This window comes from Hakea prostrata, chromosome 9 (genome assembly GCF_041222555.1).
Source record: "Hakea prostrata isolate BN-2017 chromosome 9, UWA_Hpros_2, whole genome shotgun sequence".
In the NCBI taxonomy this organism is placed as follows: Eukaryota; Viridiplantae; Streptophyta; class Magnoliopsida; order Proteales; family Proteaceae; genus Hakea; species Hakea prostrata.
The window spans coordinates 22,922,066-22,941,361 of NC_142608.1; the positions used below are offsets into that span (position 1 = coordinate 22,922,066).

Sequence of the window (19,296 nt, forward strand, 5' to 3'; positions counted from 1 at the left end):
TCGGCAAGTCTTTATTTCTCATATCTTAAGAAGAAAATAAGGCTTACCTCCATAATTAGTAATGATTTTGTAGCTCAAAGTCCTTATTAGCTGTATATTGAGTTCCTTAGCTCATCCTTTTGCATTGATGCACTTCATTTAGCAAACAATGATGGATGAAGACTCCATCCTTTTGTATTCTTGCTTAATTTTTATTTGGGCTGCGGCATTGTTAAACTTATGAATGATATTTGATGAGCACATTTATGTGTGAAATCTTAGGGCATAAAACATGCATTTTACACACTTGGAGTGGAGTTACATTGGGTTTTATGTTGTTTTTGCAGATTTTAGGACCTTTCAATATTTAAGCAAATATTTGGAGTTTTGAGTATGAATCATGCAATTTTACACGTCAAGAGGTCCATTCAAATTCTCAAATGCGAAAATGGGCTTGATTTGGAGCATGATGGGCTAGAGATGTAATTATGGGCCAACTCCGAAATATTTAAGAGAAAGAAGCAAATTTGATCTACGGCTGAGATTATAAATTATCAAATAAATCTACATACCTCAATATCTTATTTCCTATTTGTGATTTGATTAAAGAAAGAAAAAGAGGAAAAAGAATTATATTTAGATAAGGAAGAAGGAAAAATCCCGTTTTTGAATGTCTCTGTTCAATGTCGATCAAGTCCTTCATCGAACGGTCATCCAGTGTCCGATCGCGCTGAGTTTTGGAGGAGAGCTTCACGACTTCTTGATCCTCAAATCCAACGGTGGAATTATGCATTTGATCTCTCTAAGTCAGTCCGATTAGTACATCAAATCCCTAATTGGTTGAGTTAGATAGAAACCCTGAGTTTGATTCAAATTCTATCAAGATTCATATCCCATGCAAACTCTATAAAAGGAGAGCATACTCCATCAAGGGAGAACGTATTTTAGAGCTTAGTAGAAGCACTCTTTCTTTTCTCTTTAGTTTATTTAGGCTGTTCGGTCTAGTTTCATCTTTGCTTCGCTTTTGGGAGATTTTTAATTTTTGGTGGTGAATCCTAGATTGCATGAATTCTAGAGTTTCACCTTTTTACTGTAATGTACATGCAATTTCAAGATTTATGATATGATGAATCAAGATTTCACCCACTATCAAAGCGTTAAAGATTTGAACCATAATTCAATAAATATTTTTCTAGGTAAATCTAGCAATTTCATTCCAGAAATTCAAACTAACCAATCAGAGTTATGTTATGCCATGCTCTTGAGATTTGAATCGTTTGGTTTCAAATTCTTTATATTGTTTGAAATCTACAAAGATGCAACTAAGTAACATTCTTCAATAATCTTCTCTCCCCCCTCTGAGGATTTTAATTCCGCATTGACTGTTTACCCCTTGATCATTCCAGTTATTTAATGGATTTCACTTTCAAGACAAGTTTCAAGTTTCAATGTTCTCCCTTCCCCTTGGTCCTTGCATCAAAGATGCCTGGTTGTTACGGTGGGAGATTTGAATCGTTTGCCTCAAATTCTTTTTTTTGGTTAAGGCAACAAGTTTCTTCTTCCCTTTTATTATTATGCTTATTTACCCCCGTATTCTTATTTAGGATTTACTTTCAACATTTATTTATTCTTCTCCCTTCCCCTTGGTCCTTGATCAGAAATGCCTATAGTCGTGCCTCTCTTTGATTAAGGTTTCACTTTCCTTTTATTACTCTGTTATTTACTTTCTGCAATTTACCTTCAGCATTTATTTATTCATTTTCTGCAATTTCTTTTTCTCTGATATCCGTTCCCCCGATCGGTGGACTGTAAGCTACAGCAAAGGGTCTATGGTCAAAGTCATTATAATTATACTCTCCTTCCCTAGATCCAGAGCTGACATTCGGATCACTTCCCTTTTATTTTTATTTATTTATTATTCTCATTTTTTTCTACCCTTATTAATTATGCGTTGGTTATGTTTACTTTATTTTCCATCTCAATTCGGTCACATTAAAAGTATGGATTAGGACCGTTCATTTAGTTTAATTAAGTAATTAACAAATTTGAATCATTGCACTCTTGCATTATCATTAAGAAGTTAATTCTAAAGTGGCATATCTCCTTGAGATTGACCCGTTAGCTACACGATATCGTGTGCTTACGGTTACTTTTAATTTCACAAACAAGCTTTTGGCGCCGTTCCCGTGGATGTATTAGTCCACTTTATTTTTCTCATTCTTAGGTAAATCGAAGTGAAAAAAAAAATTCAAAGATATTGCTTTTAACATGAGTAGAAACAAAAACGTGTAGTAGTCCCCACTCTACTGCAGAATCCCTAGGATTCGATTGTAGGTGGCTCCGAAGACTATATGGATTCCCTTGCTGTCAAACATATACATCGCTCAGCTATACGGCAACCTTACGGCTTTGGAATCATTGTTAATTTCAATCTTTGTGGTGGAAAATTTACTACTTTCCCTTTTGTTTTTGTTATTTTGTTTTCTTCTTTAGATACTTTATTATAAAAAAAAATAAATAATAAATAAATAAAAACTCATTATTTCATAAGAGCCATTAATTGCATTAGGTGGTTAGTGCATGTGTGTCTGGACTCTTGATTCCACAAATAGAATTGTCCGAGTGTCTACCTTGACCATGGAAGACCTACCTCCACCTCCTCCACCTAAGAGTCTTAGAGATAGATTTTATCCTACTCGATCTGCACAACCTTCCTGTATACGTTTATCTAATGTGTGGGGCAATAATTTTGAACTTAAATCTCATTATTTGTCTATGTTACTCCAATTTCATGGGTTATCTGGTCAAAATGCATATTTGTTCCTTAGGGAATTTGAGGAGGTTTGTGTCCTTATGAAGGTACAACAACTCACTGATGATGCCGTAAGACTACGGTTTATTACATTTGCATTAAAGGACCAAGCCAAAAAGTGGCTTTATTAGCTTACCTAGGGATAGCATTAACACATGGGAACAATTTATTGTCATATTCTTGAAGAAATTATTTCCTTTCTCTAAAACGAATAAAATAAGAAATGATATTCTTCAATTTCTTCAAAAACCCAACGAGTCCTTTGCTAAGGTAATGGAGAGGTTCCAAAGCCTTCTCCAAGAATGCCCCCTCACCATGGTATAGAATTATGGCATTTATGCCAAATAATATATGAGGGTATCGATATCAAACAAAGCAACTTCTGGAATCTATGTGCCCCCACAGGATTTACATCATTCACTGATGATTCCGAAGCTTGGGAATTTCTTTTAGACCTAACAGATAGAACTAGAGAATGGGAGTCCACCCAAGAATCTGAAAGGATTAGTAGGGGATATTTTGTTGATAGCCAAGTTCATAAGGAAGCACAAATAGATAATCTTTTGAAAAAGTTAGAGACTTATGGTAGTTAAAGCTGCACCACCACCACCAAGTCAAGTACATTTTATTGACAAATCTATTGCTATGTGTGCATGGTGCCAATCTCCTACACATGTAATTGAGGAATGCCCTAGCTATTCTGGAGGCCAACATGAAAATGTCAGTGTGATGTTTCCAAACCCGTACAGTAACACGTACAATCCTGGTGGAAGAATCATCCTAATTTTTCATGGTCCCAAGGGCAAAACCAAAATGGATTAAACAATTATTCCACACCAAATCAATTTGGTGCCCCTCAAAAACAAAGGGCCCAATTTTCTCATAATCAAAATGTCCAATTCCCTCAAGCCCCTAATTTTCAGAATACCAATTTAGCTAGGCCTGCCAATCCACCTATTGTGCCTCGTATGCCTCATATTGCACAAAATCAATCACCACCTGGTTTCAATAGAGGTAATAATCCAGAGTTTTCTCGTCTTTCTATCTTAATGAAGAATATGGAAGTATTTTCCAGCACCTTCATGACTTCTATGCATAATACGAAAAAACAAATTTCCACTCTTACAAGTGCTTTGTCTGATCGAGAAAAAAGTAAAATGCCTAGTCAGCCTGAGTTAAATCTTAGGACTCAGATTCAACAAAAGCCATCAAATCAAGTCAACCAATTTGAAACCACTTCTTCTTCTTTAGAGCCAATTACTTCTGTGTATGCATTGAGAAGTGGAAAAATTTATTTAACAGGTGAATCTCCTATAACTGACCAAAACAAAATTAGTGACCATTGTGATGCGGAGAATGTTCAAGTATCTCCTAATAAGGGTTTATCTGAAGAACCCTTAGAAGTTGAGGATGAACCAATTGCTTTAGATGTACCTAAGTTTGATGAATCATTATTTGAAACCCTAAGAAAAGAACAAACTTCAAATGATAGATCTTATGTACCTAAGGCCCCTTTTCCTAGCCGATTAGCAAGTAATAAAAGGAATGAAAATGTTGACAAAATTTTAGAAGTTTTCAAAAATGTGAGTGTCAACGTTCCACTTTTAGATGATATTTCTCAAATCCCTTCTTATGCTAAGGTTCTTAAAGACTTGTGTACTCAAAAGAGAACCACGAATGTCCTAAAGAAGGCCTTTCTAACGGAAAATGTTAGTTCAATCCTCTCAGAACAAGTCCCAATTAAGTATAGAGATCCAAGAAGTCCAACAATTCCATGTGTTATTGGTGAAAAAAAATAATAGAGCATGCTTTACTAGACTTGGGCGCTAGTGTTAATTTATTGTCATATACTGTTTATAAACAATTGGGTCTTGGGGAACTCAAACCAACATTGGTTACTCTCCAGTTGGCTGATAGATCTGTTAAAATACCCAATGGAATAATTGAAGATGTGTTAATTCGAGTAGGAGAATTTGTTTTTCCTGTTGATTTCATTGTCATAGACACACATCCAGTTACAAATCTCAAGGACCAAATTTCTGTGATATTAGGGAGACCGTTTTTAGCTACAACCAATGCCCTTATTAATTGTTGAAATGGTCTTTTGAGGTTATCATTTGGGAATATATCCGTTGAGTTCAATGTCTTTAGGTTGGGGAAACAACCAAACTTTTATGAGAATATTAGTATGTTGCAAAGCATTTCTGATGATATTGATTTCTCCATTGAAAATGGTTTTGAGGATGATTTTTTACACTTGTTTGGAAGAACTAGAGGACTCAGGAAGTGATTTTTTTCATGATATGATGAGCTTGCAACAATTTAATGAACCACTTACTAAGTTGTCTAGAAATCTTCCTGTCCCATTTGTGGTTGAGGCCCCCCAATTCGAATTGAAACCTTTGCCTTCGAGTCTTCGGTATGCTCTTTTAGGCCCCAATGAAACTCTTCCTGTAATCATTGCCTCTGATCTTACCAAAGACCAAGAGGATGAGCTTCTTAGTTTGCTTAAAGACAATTAAGAGACCATAGGTTGGCAAATGGCCGACATTAAAGGAATTAGTCCCTCCATAGTTCAACATCATATAAATTTGATTAATGGATCCAAACCCTCTAGGGAGCCCCAAAGAAGGGCTAATCCTATGATGAAAGAAGCCATTCACAAAGAAGTGTTGAAATGCATGGATATTGGGATTATTTATCCCATATTAGATAGCCAGTGGGTATGCCCAGTCCAAGTTGTTCTTAAGAAGTCCAAAGTCACAATAGTTAAATCTACTACCAATGAGCTCATCCAACTCGTATTTAAACTGGTTGGCGTATTTGTATTGATTATTGGAAGCTTAATGTAGCCACTCATAAGGATCATTTTCCTTTGCCTTTCATTGATCAAATGTTACAACATTTAGCCGGCCATGCTTATTATTGTTTTCTTGATGGTTATTCTGGCTATAATCAAATCCCTATAGCACCAAAAGACCAAGACAAAACCACATTCACATGTCCATATGGAACATATGCCTATCGACTCATGCCCTTTGGGTTGACCAAGATAGACGAAGAAGGTAGCAGTTAGGCAGTTTTCAGCAGTTGTTTTGTTCCCAGTTATTTGGATCCTTATCCAAGGTAGTTGCAAGCAATTGTTTAAGGGTAATTATTATTTTTGCTCTATAAACACTCATTGTCTTGTTCTTGGAAATCATCACCAGATCAATGAAACAACTATATCCTTTATTTCTTCTTCTAACAACTATATCCTTTATTTCTTCTTCTATCTTTAGCTTCAACCTGTAGTGTAGTTTGGTTTAAGTCGACCATTAAAAAACTCCACGAGTTTATGTCGTCTTCTCCCAAAAGACATCAAAATTCTCAATACACTGGGCAAAGAGAATTCATTAATTGCCTAATCAGATCCCATAGGTCATTTTTATGCCTTGGCATGCCTGCGCAACCAATTGTATTTTCTGAAGAAACAGTTGCATTAGAGTTTATTTTAATCCAGAACCTGAGAACCAGCAATTTCACCTGAAAACTCATCAATTTGAGCTTAATCAAGATTGCTCCTAATCAATTCTAATACAAATCAACTGAGTAAGGGGGGGGGGCTTATTTTCATATAATCAAACAATTTCTGTCATCTAATATCATCAATATGCATTTCTAATTTGTGAACCAAAATGTCCAAAGTTTTATTGAGTAATATGGCTTGGCCAGGTTGTTACCCTTTCCTGTCATCACAACAAACACATTCATGAATCAATACACTACCCAGTTGGAGTTGAAAGTGTCAGCTGCAGAAATTGTATTATTTTTCATATGCACATCAGTTTAGCTCAATTTTGGAGTCCCTGCATTGAGGTGATATCATGAGAAAAACATATTCCACATGACATAGAATCTCTTTCCAATCATCGACTACATCAAAAAAGATGCAAGAAAGGTGCACAAGGGACTTTGTTACAACTGTGATGAGCGGTTCATGCATGGACATTTTATGGACATTGATACAAGAAATTATTCATCATCGAAGGTTGTTATGGAAAAGGGAAACATGTGGGAAGATAAAGCTTCATACAAACAAAAAGGGCAGAGAAGAACTACCCTATACATTTTGAGACCAGCTCAACTAATAATTCAACACATAAACCAGTACCAAAGAGAAAGGATAGAGAAGATATGCCACAAAACATGTCCAAAGGGGGAAGGTGTGACGAAAACTTGCAAGAAGACCGATCACCGTGCAAACGATGAGCACAGCTAGCACTTCGGCAGAGAAGTTCCATGTCAAGCCCCGAGCATAAATGATCGTTAGAAATACAGATAAGCCTATGAGATTGTTCATGAAGATATCACTGTAAATCTGCACAAGCAACTCCAAAATTAGCCACAGAATGATGTCAGACTATTTTTAAAATATCAACCAAGGAAACAAATTAACTGACAGAAAACAGAGAAAACAACAGAACTTCACAATCTATCCTATATAATGTGTACTTGAATCAAGCAGTCCTTCCAGTTGATAAAATGGTTTAAGGGAACCACATGCTTTGTTCTAGCCATGATAGGAGATGACCTTCCTATGGTAAGTAAATTAGAAGAAGCTCACCTCAGACAATGTTAAAGAACAAGTTCTCGGAATCTTGCGGCTAGCAGTTCTAATTGCATATAGTGCTTCTCTTGAGTTAGTAGCCAAAGGGACCACTACAAATGCAACGAAAAAAGGAGGGATATTTGCAGCAGTTGAGAAGCCTTGAACTGCATCGACAAGAGGCTCTGAAAGCACAGCTAAGATGATCATTCCAAATACCAATTGTAATACAGCTTTCATCAAAGTCCATGTTTTGTTCTTATCCAGTAACTCATCATTTTCAACTTCATGCCAAACTTCCTGCAGTCATTCAGAGGATCTCATAATTACGTTGAAGTTGAAGAGGATGTAGCAAACATTGATTTTGTGCCTAATCACCTGGTAAGCTTTGTCATCTTCAAGATCTTCTGGGTTTGAGTACTTGTCTGCAACCATATTCCTTGCTTTTTCCATCATTTTCTTGAGTCCATTTATGAACTCTGTTTCGTCAATCTTATGATCACCATCTGCATCAAATTCCTGAATTAGTTTCTCTATTGATTTCTTAGTGTCCAAATCTCCAATCTTAAGTCCTTTGAGCACTTCTTGAAATTCATTGACTGATATTTCCTCGTCATTATCTTGGTCGATTGCCCGAATCAACCTGTGGTTTAGAGGAAAAATTGATCGAACAACGTAATACAAAATTTCAAATATGGGAAAGAGTGCCATAGCGAAGAACATGATTACCGTCTTATAGCAGGTACATTAGGTGCACCATTTCTGGTGAGGAGCTTTCCTAGGGCATTGTTTTGCAAATGCGTCAAAATATCTCTCAGTAGATATACCTGCTTCACATATTCTAGTTTCCTCATTTGAATCCAGGGTGTGATTCCCTGTGACAATATTCAAAATGGAAAGGAGGCTTGAATAACAAGTAAGCATAGGGAACACCCTTGTGATCATGTAAATACCCAAAACCCCTACTTTTGTTTTATGCAGTTTTCAGTGAAATATGTTGCAATTTGCACACAAAGCAGTTTCATTCAGAATTTGGTCCACAGACACTGAAGGAGACAAAATATTACCCAGACTTGGAAATATTTGAACTTACATGATAGTTAGGTGATGGTGTGATGAAAGTCTGCTCCCTTAAACACAGTATTAGAGCAGAACTTATAAAACATCAATCATGCTAAAACTTATAAAAAGATCAGAATACCTGATACCTGATAGATGAAGTAGGAAAGAAGGAAGACGATGCTGGTAATAAGAGCAACCAAGATCACAGTATCTTCAGACTGAATAGACTTGAAAATTTCGGGTAGTTGAACAATAATGAATGGGACCATAGATAGAACCATGATTGCCGCTAGTTTACTCGTTTCCTTATCAGTAGTAACACCAGATTCTACAGAACAGAAATTTTGTCGATTATTTATTTATTCATTAATATCAAAAGATTGTAAGATCCAACTTCTAGGCTTTAACCATTCACCCTGCAAATGAAAAGTTAACTTTTGAAAATAAAATTTCCACAAGCAATCAGAGGTAGCAAATATAATGCAAAAGTTTTAACAATATTTATCTCACCCCTTCCATGATCATTATTGGTTCAAAAGACCAGAGAGAAGGAAACATACTTGTCAAAAAGGATCTGATTGGACTTGTATCCTGTAAGCCTTGAGAAGATGAAGCTTCTGACTCAATAGATTTATCATCCCTGGCCACAAGAATGCAAGTTCCCCATATTAAAGTCAAAAGAGTGATTGTTGAACCAACCAGCACGCCCACTCCAGTGAATACCCGTTCCTGAGCCTCCTCTTTATCCTTAAAAAGCCCAGAGACTGTCAACCATTAAGAACATTTATCATCATCATACTATTCAAATTGTTGGCAAAATTAAGTTGAACTACAAGAATTACTACTTACAGAGAATGATAGTGGCCTCAGGTAGAACCCTGAAAATGTGGAAGAAGCTAGAACCATACCAATCATTTCCAATGATCTTGTATAGTGATTCTCTGCCACTAGCGATATGATTCTCACCAATGAAGATCATGTATCCATAGAGTGCAACAAGGAATAAGCCTGTTTCAACAGTATCCGTGCAGGGAAGGAAGCTGAATAATCTGTCACATGGTTCATCATCAGAATGATTGTAAAGGTTCCTCTTAAGAAGTAGGAAAGGAGATGGATGGGATTGATGATCATCAATGCCATTGGAAACTAGTTGGTCATCTGACAAGGAAGTAAAGTTATGTACAAGAGCACGGCTTTGTCCCTCTCGTACAAACAGTGCTACTAGTAAAATAAGACAGGCAACAACATAACAGAACATTTTGTCTTTTGCCATCTTCCTCCAATTTCAGCAGCAGTTCCTCTTGTGCTATGATCAGGGTCTTGGGTCACAAAGAGGACAGCAAACAGATCAACTACTGTTTGGCTGTTTCTTTAAGAAAAACTTACAAATATTAAAACACACGGAAGTTGAGGTTTGAGAGGTAAAAGAGGGTCTCTCATTCATGCCAGCAACCAATAGGTTGCAATGGCACAATATAACAGTTGCACCAAGGTTCCCCTGCTACAAGTCAATATATAATACCCGGTCAAGGCCTGCTAATTTTATTCTTAAACTTTGAATGAGATTATATTTTAGACTTAAACATGTTATAAAATAGGCTTTTTCAATTCCATGTTCTGTTCATTTATTTCTTGAATCTGTGCAGCACAAAAATTAATAAAAAGAAATGAGAAGTACATCAATTCTTAAGTTGACTACCTGCAATGATGCTAAAGTTTAAGCCATTGAGAGTAATTAATCAAGGGAGTCATTGTTATTAGTTAAGGAGAAAAAGACACATTAGATGAATTACATAAAGACATCCATGTACATCTTGACCATCCAATTGATTCAAAAAATGAATTAGGGTAATCACAATCATTCCCAATATTACTAAAAGGTCGCTCACCATTAACTTCAACTTTTGATTCCCCAGAAAATACAAGTCCCACCTTTCCTTCTTACCAGCTGGTATTGTAAACTCCAAAAGAAACCTCGCTCCTCCTGTGTTCGTCTACCAACAGCCCAGGCCGGCCCCAACCTCTGCATCTCCCTCCACCCCTCTCTGCATGCCCCTTTGAGAGTCCCCACTCATCTCCCATTCCCACAAGCCCGGCCCGCATCTTACCCATCAGTACTGGAAAAGTATACGAAGAAAAAGGGTTCGATTCTGAAATCCTGAAACAGAAAGCAGAAGGTGATGCTTTGGAATGAAGGGCAATGAAGTTTGAGACAGTAAACATATTAAGAAAGCGCAAACTCGGTGACAGTGATCGATCCATCTAATCCACATTTCTGTTCTAATAATCTCTCTTCTATTCTATAAGTATAGACTGCGATTCCTGCAACATTGCTTGCTTCCAATAATCCACTGTTGCTCCGCGCAGCGAGGGGACCTTGTACTCATTTGCGGAGTTCAACGAAGCAGTAGAAGCACTTCCTTCTACTGGCTGGGACTGTTGACTCCAATTTCATGGACACACAGGAAGCCGGAAGCTGGTGCTGGGGGAACCGAAGCCGCGCAGACTAAGGGTGGCGGGAGCCGGGAGGTTGGGCGACGTGGGGTTGGTGAGACGGCTGCGGCTGGTTATCATGACATGAGGATGACGCCCAGGTCATTCCATTCTCACTAAAGTCCTGTCCCAAGTACCAACCGGAGAGAATGTACGGAAAAGAATGAGAGTTAACCACTTGTCTTAATTTATTCAGATGAGAGAAAGGTGTTCATGGAAACAAAAATAATATGTTACTAGTAATTAATTTTTTTTTTCTTTTTTTTTCATCTGATCTTCATGCGAGTCAGCTTGTGGATAAACCACCCCTTAGGGTTGCTAATTAGACTTTTGACAAACACTTTTTCAAATAGAGTGGTCATTCACATACAGACGTAGGAAAAGAAAAGGTTTTTTTATTTCTTTTTTTTTTTTTTTGGGTGGGGGTGGGGGTGGGGGATGGGTTTGGAAAGTAGGGAGATTTGCACAGCAGCTGCCTGCTGCCAATGGTGAGGATCAAGCCACTTAAGCAAAAGTAAATTGGACGACTGTAAATTAAAGTATGAGGATATATATGTAAATATAAAAAATAACTTTTACATTTAAAGGTTTACAAATTTTGGAATTCACAAAATCACATCCTACCTCTATGTGATGAATCCCCAAATTCTCAGTCATCTTTCATGTGGTTCAATGAATCCATGGTTGCTAATCTGCTCCTTCATCAAATTGGGACTGAATTTCTCTATTGACTCCCATGGGTGCTTTTACTAAAATATGAAGTAGAACAGTTATGGGAAGTGAAGCAAATATGGGCGTTATATAACAAGGAAACTCTTACGAAGTCGCGGTGCCAACATCAACTCATCTAGGCCTACCACAAATGGATCAAAAACATCCTCTTTCGGTGTCTTCGGGCAAAGGTCGGAACCTACAACCTCATTTGTTCTCGGCGAAGATGGGATCCAACTCACAGGAGACTTGGAATCAACTTGGACGTCTCCTTCTCTCGATCCGAATCAAGCGTAATAGGCCCAACAGTGCTTTGCCATTGACGATTGGCTCAAAGTTCATAGATTCAAAAATCTTAATCATCGCCAGTGGAGCTTTTTCCAATGATGAATCTTTCTTGTTCCTTGTTGTCCAAACAAGCTTCGGACTCCATGTATGGAGAAAACAAGAACTGGAAAGGAATAAATAATTGAAACCAAATCTCTCAGTTAATAATTTCGTTCAGATCTAAAATTTGATAGATAAGCAAAAACTGAAATGTGGGTGACTTAGGTATCCTAGCAACCAACAGAGCTCATTCGTGAAAAAAAATGGGCAGCGAGTATTCCGGGTAGAAAACTCTAACCTAAGTACAAATCGGGATAATTTATGATTCGAAATTAGCTCGAAAACCCTTAAACAGGGGAAATATGAAATATCCCACATGAAAGTTGCAAACTTGGAGCCCTAATTAAGAATGGGAATCTCCTTTCGACAGTAACACGTAAACAGAGAGATAGAACTGTGAATTTCATGAAAGACGGTGGAAGATGAATAAAGGAATTAAAACAGGAAGAAGCAAGAGCTCAGGTTAAACACGTTCCAAATCTCAGATGATCTCGGCTTCTTCTACTACCTGAAAACATGAATGAATATGTCAATCAGAAAAAAGGAAGGGAGGAAGAAGAAAGCGGGATTGAAAAGCCCTAAATCGAGGGCATCTCAGTCGGGTGAACACCAGGGAGCTGATTTTGTAAATTTCAAAAAACTAATTGAGATTTTGTAAAATAAAAATAATTATATTTGCACTTACATCTCCGCACTTTTATTCACACCATTAGATTTTTAGTCGTATACGTCACAGCGGCTGCCGCAAATAAAAATCTGGGAGATAGTGTCGAGAGATGGTGACTCAAATCTGAAAGCTCCTTCTAAGTTACTATTTCTATGTAAAATATTGTCACCATTACACAAAAAACATTTCATTGTATGATCTCTATGCCTAAAATAATAAGTTTCTCTTCCTTAATTTTGGTGGATTTAATTAGACGTCTCACAAGCATTCACATACATTTACGCATGTGAAGATCTCATATATTCTTACGGTAATATAATAACAAATCTCTATTAAAAAGAAGAAAATTGTAATCAATTTAAATCTTAGATAATTATTATTTTAAATAATTTTAAAAAAATCCACATTTTGCATCTGATTTCCTTATGGTACATAAACGTGACTGACTTAAAATCATCAAAGGATTTTGTATCAAGAAAAGTCTTCCTTCACATATCACAGCCCTTCAAAACAAAAATGGAGGGCCTAGTACATAATCCATGATTATGTTTCGGTTTTTTATTTTAAATATATAAAGTTAGAACCAAGGTTCGAAAATTCGATTTAATTTCGGGTGTCGGTGGTCAGCGAAACCACCGAAACCCTTAAATGTCGGCGATATTTCGCCGACATTTAAACGAATTAAATTCAAATATTATGGGCCCCGTCATGGAACGAGCCCGATGAATATTTTAATATTTTTCCAAAACTACACATGATTCTTCCAGATTTTTCTCTCCAACACCAAAATTGAGATGTCACATCACTTTAAGACTTCTATCTTTCTTTTTCTCTCTCTCTCTTTTTCTTTCTCACGAGTCACGCCCTTACTTTTCTGGTTCTCTGCAATCACCATTGATGAACAGATGAAGCTTAAACATCAAAAAAGAGAATGTCGATTTCAGGTAGAGACTTAAAAGAGGTTTGTATTTGTTGATCGCAAGAGATTTTTGCAAATAGAGGCAGAAAGAGATAGAGAAGGGGTTCGTTTGTTTGCTGGAGATGATTTTGCAGAGAGAGGAAGACAGAGAAACAGTGGCAAGTTGCAGCGGTGACGGACGTCACTTATGGCTCGTCTTTGAGTCTTTGAGTGTGGTTTGAAGTGCTTCCTCTGTTTTTTTGGCAATTCTTATTCTCAATCCTCTGATCTCCGTTTCACAAAAGAATCAACAACAGAGTTAGCGGAAATCGCAAAACAAGTGAAAAAATCCGCTAGAAAATGCAGAGAAACGGCGATATTTCGCCGATTCAACGAAATCAGTCGATTTGTCGACGAAATTCCGGCGACTTCTGGTATATTTCGTATCGCAGGTAGGTTTCGTGTCGGTCTTGAGCGACACACCGAATTTTCTCCGATATTTCGCGACTTGTCGACGACATATTGAACAATGGTTAGAACTCATTGAATCACCAAATCAATATTTTTTTCTGTATTATTTTCGATTTAATTGTATAGGTAGACACCTTATAATGGTGGGTAGCCTAACAAAATATGCATTAAAATTGAACAAAATGATTGAAAAAATTAGAGACTAACATGGGAGCAGCACTGTTAAATTAGCCAACTATTCATTTGAGACTCAAATATATAAATTCACCTCAATGCCACTACCATGTTCTAAGTATTCAAATTTTCTATTGCAATTACTTATCATTCCCTTCTTAATTTAACTGCTGCTGTTAATGGCCAAAAAAGGTCATTCTATACAATCTGGTCTAATCTGGAACTTATTCGGGCCGACCAGTGGATCTTTAGAACTTTACTTCACGAGGTCAGCTCGGCCATCTTACTAAGATGCCCGATCAAAGTATACTTCTACGGTAGGTCAACTATCTAGAAGAATGGGTCAGGTAAAATAACTCTTCCTAGAGTTATATTCCAAATCCAACTCTAATATCTTATACTATATAAATGTCTTAAGCAGGCATAAGAAAGTAAGTATTCATATTTTGTGTGATCAATTACTTGAATTCTCTATTGAGTAGTTGTAATCATATCTCATTGGTACTAACTTGCTCATCGAAGACGTACCTCGACCCCCCAAGGTCGAGCACGTATTTTGCAGGAACTCGACAGGGAGGACAAGCAGGATTCCGTATCAACAATTGGCGCCGTCTGTGGGAAACGCATCAAGAAGCCATGGTGCGAACAAGATCGATGCTCGGAGACTCAATGAGAACGGAGATGAAGTCGATAAAGAAAATCCTCCACAAAAAACATTGGAGATTCCTCAGCTGAAGGATAATCCCGATCAACGGAAGGAGAAGTCTGACCATCTCGAGCAATCTAACCAATTCGCAATCATGAATCAGATCGATGAGCTCCAAAAACAAATCTCATCTTTGAACGAGCTGGTCAGGATGAGCATGCGTCACCTAATCGCCCTGGGAGTAGGTCATCAGGAAAACCTAACAATCTCGAAGGGGAGCAGACATGACCGACCACTAATACCCGAGTAGACACCCCGACTGTCACACCCCACCCGCCGGTCTCGGTTATCTGCCCTACAACCCGTGGGAGTGAACTGTCACAGGATCCACTGTCTTATCCATCAATAATAATAAACACAAGTATAGACAATCAAGAGCAAAAATAAGTGCAATAATTAATAAAAAGATTACAGGAGTCCAAATACTCCAATAATTCTCCAAGAAAGAATCAAAGGAAAGAATCAAGAATCAAATGTAATATCGAGTTCAGCGGAAGCAAAATAAATAAAATTAATAATCTTCTTTTCAATTTTCTTTTCTAAATCTAAAAATTGATTTTCTAAATTAGCAAGTAAAGGGGTCCTCCAATCTTTCTCCATACGATCATCAAAATCCTGGCACTCTGTCTCCGTCGGCTATCAATGGGTGTTAAAAGTGCACACCAAGCATTTTCAGGAGGCTTCATGCTTGCAAGTTCATGAACCACTGTCTGTGCCACATCAGCTTCATACGAGAAGGCTCTTTCATACGAATCATCTCCAACTTCTGACATTGTGCCACCATCTGTACAACTCATATAATATATACAATGAAAGGAATGAGTTCTGATGAACTCAGTAAGGAATAGACAATTCTCATATATATGTCAATACAATCCACGAATGCATACATGAAATGATATGGATGATATGCAGAAATATGAATGCTAATAGGATCTAACTATGCAAGTCTCTAACAGCTGACATGCTTTAAGATATACACTAGACCTCCTCTAGGTAGGTCTAGTCACTCTGATCCGGCAAGGACTGGTTACCTCTGTAGGGATCCTGGGCAAAGGGGTAAGTCCACACCTAGCTCTCAAACCATGGCTGGGGTTAAGTCAACACTCTCTCACCACGACTATTGGCAATGAGTACTGGCGCATGTCGGGGTTTCTAATCCAATGCAAGTCATAAAGGTAACATACTATATGAAGTCCAGATACTTCCCCTATGGCACCAACCAACTCGGTTCAATATCCTTCGCAACCTAGGAGTGAGAAGCCTCACGGACTGGCTACCGCTGTTGGACTCCACTCCTTAACCCTATGGTCATCCACATATTATTGGAGCGGATGCTCTCATGACTCCTCACAACACCTGGTCCGCTCCTTGGACGTCCATGAGCCCAACCCTAACATATGCAACCCTACCATTGCATGACCAACAGTGGACCACTGAATCTCCGCACGGGACTGGTTACCGCTGTAGGATGAAACAGAGTCACGTCACCATTGTCACGGGTCACCCGGCTTCAATTGCCCTGCCGAAAGGGTAATAGCATGTGGGGTACCTAGCCATGCAATTCTAGACTCTCCTAAGTATGTCATCCAGTAATCATGACAGTGCTAGAGGCATTAGTGAGCATGTGTCCCATACCACAGCCCTCTGATATCTCTAGCCAAGATATCCCAATGGAATACCCCTTCCATCACAACTACACTACATCACTCTTTATCATACCATGAACAGTTGTGCAATATCATAAAAGATGAAGTACATCAAAGAATAGCACTAACAGCAAGTATACAATAAGATTCACATGCTTTACACAATTACAGCAAGTTAAATGATCAAAGAATAGTAAATAGAACAACTAAATTATCATGTATATGTAATTGCATATAAAGAAGAATGTATGTCCTTACCTGTAATTTAGTAGAAGTCCTTTAAATTGCAATCCAAATACAATTATAAAACTTTAAGTAGAAACAAAGGACACCTATATACAGGGTTACAAGAATGTATAAGAGTCAAGAGTCAAAACAAATCCAAAATCAAACCTACACAGTTACTGGAAACCAGCTGGTCACTAGTGGCGGTTGCTTAGGTTAAGCGACCTCCACAAGCGACTGCCCCTGTTTCAGGCAGTTTCCAACTCCGAAAATTAGACTTTTGATCATCCAATTTCAATCCGTTTTAGGATGATCTTAGTCCGAATTTCAAACTTAATAGGTCTATAACAAAGGGGTGAAACGAAACCCTAAAATTAACAAAGATATAATACCCAAATCATTCCCCTTGATTAGATCCATCCATTAACAAATGCAGGGATTCATTTATGGACAGGATCTCATCAAGGACATTGGAAAGAGAGCTACAATTGATCAGTTGGGTAACCACTAACAAAATGGAGATGGGTTTATATCAATTTGAGGTTAAAAAGAAGAGAATTGCAGATAAGATTCATTACCTTAACCAGAATCATCAAGAATAGAAGGGAAAAGGTTCCAGATCACTAACAGCACTTCACCCACCTTCCAGCACATTTCCACTGCCGCCTAATCACCCAAAATAGCAATCCTGAACATAATAATGCGTTAATAGGGCGAGGGATGCTATTTATAACGAACAGGGGGCAAAATAGGGCATTTTCCCGCAAGCAGAACCGGGCGGTCGTTTGGTTTAATCAACCGCCACTAGCAACCACCCCTAAGTATATTGCTATACAAGGATGCTTTGCTTAGGGGGTTGAAACCCAAACACAACCTAGCCCTAAACAACACATGGGGGAGGTCTTACCTTCATTCCGAACATCTCCAAACACCACTTGCCTTCTACCAGAGATCCAACTTCCCAGTAAGGCAGATTCTTCAACAAGAGAATCCGGATCCATGGGTTCTGGATATGGATCATGGACTTCTATCTGGACACTCCATAAAATTAATCCTACTAGACCTTCGGGTTTTCGGACCTGCAATACGGTTTCCGGGTTAGAAAAACGGGGGTTGTTACATCGACCATCTCAAAGAGAACTACAAAAAGCAAAAGAGAAGGAGGGAGAAAAGTCTCAAGCATCGAGGGAAGCAATTCCAAAGGAAAACCCTCCAACTGACAAAGACGAAGATCAAGGAAGTAGTACAGATCCAGTCAAAAATCCAAATGACGAAAAGAGCAACAATGGCCCAAGTAAGCGTGAGGAGCATAGGAGCAAATGAATCAAAGAATTGGACGAGAAGTTAAAAAAGTTGAAAGATCCTTGCAAAGATGAGCTATATGCTGTTTTAAAAGAGGATGCTTTCATCCAAACCCGGGTAAAGGAGGAGGGTTGGTGCGTCAGGTCGGCAGCCGGCACCAGAAAAAGTCTAGCCAAACCTTTTTTTATGGATTCGACCTTATATGATAAAAGCTATGTTAGGGCGTTCCCCGACAAAAGAAGCGACGCGCTACACTATGGCCTGGGTGTAGTGATAAGTGGGCAAGGGTTAGCTAGGGCGTCCCATGTAAGCGACGCGTCGCATCGGCGCCCGGATGCGGTGATAACTGGTAAGGGCTTAGAATTGATTGATGTTATGAGGAGAAGAAGGAATAATGTAGCTTGCATCCAAGAGACTAGATGGAGGGGTAAAAAAGCCAAAGAGTTGGATGACTTTAAACTTTGGTATACTGGGGATAAAACAAATAAAAATGGAGTGGGTATAACAGTGGATAAAGATTTAAAAAATGATGTGGTGGATGTTAAAAGAGTGGGTGTTAGGATTATTGCTATCAAGCTTGTAATGGAGAAAGAATGCATAAATATAACTTGTGCATATGCACCTCAAGTAGGATTAGATGAAAGTCTAAAGCTAGAATTTTGGGGAAGTATGGATGGATTAATGCAAGGAATTCGTCAAGGAGAAAAGATTATCATAGGAAGTGATTTAAATGGACATATTGGAAAAGATCAAAGAGGATATGAGAGTGTTCATGGAGGATATGGTTTTGGAGAAAGGAATGAGGAGGGGATTTCAATTTTGGATTTTGCTACTGCTTTTGATTTATCTATATTAAATACTTACTTCAAAAAGAGAGATGAACATTTAATTACTTTCAAAAGTGGACAGCATAGAAGCCAAATAGATTTCTTCCTAACTAGAAGGACTGATAGATTGTTGTGCAAGAATTGCAAGGTGATACCGGGGGAAAGCTTAACTGCACAACATAGACTTGTGGTCTTGGATATGTGCTTAGTCCCAAGAACACATAAAAAGTCCAAGGTAAACTATCCCAGAATAAGATGGTGGAATTTGAAAGGAGAGTACTCTAAATCCTTCATTAATGAAGTAGTCAAACAAGGAAAATGGGATTTTAAAGGGGATACCAATGC

The 19,296-nt window shown here is 38.0% G+C and overlaps 1 pseudogene; it reads right to left on the minus strand.

Annotated features, from left to right (window-relative positions):
* Positions 1-6,893: 6,893 nt before the first annotated feature.
* LOC149005028 (sodium/calcium exchanger NCL2-like) lies at positions 6,894-9,948 on the minus strand (annotated as a pseudogene).
* Between the last annotated feature and the right edge of the window lie 9,348 nt (positions 9,949-19,296).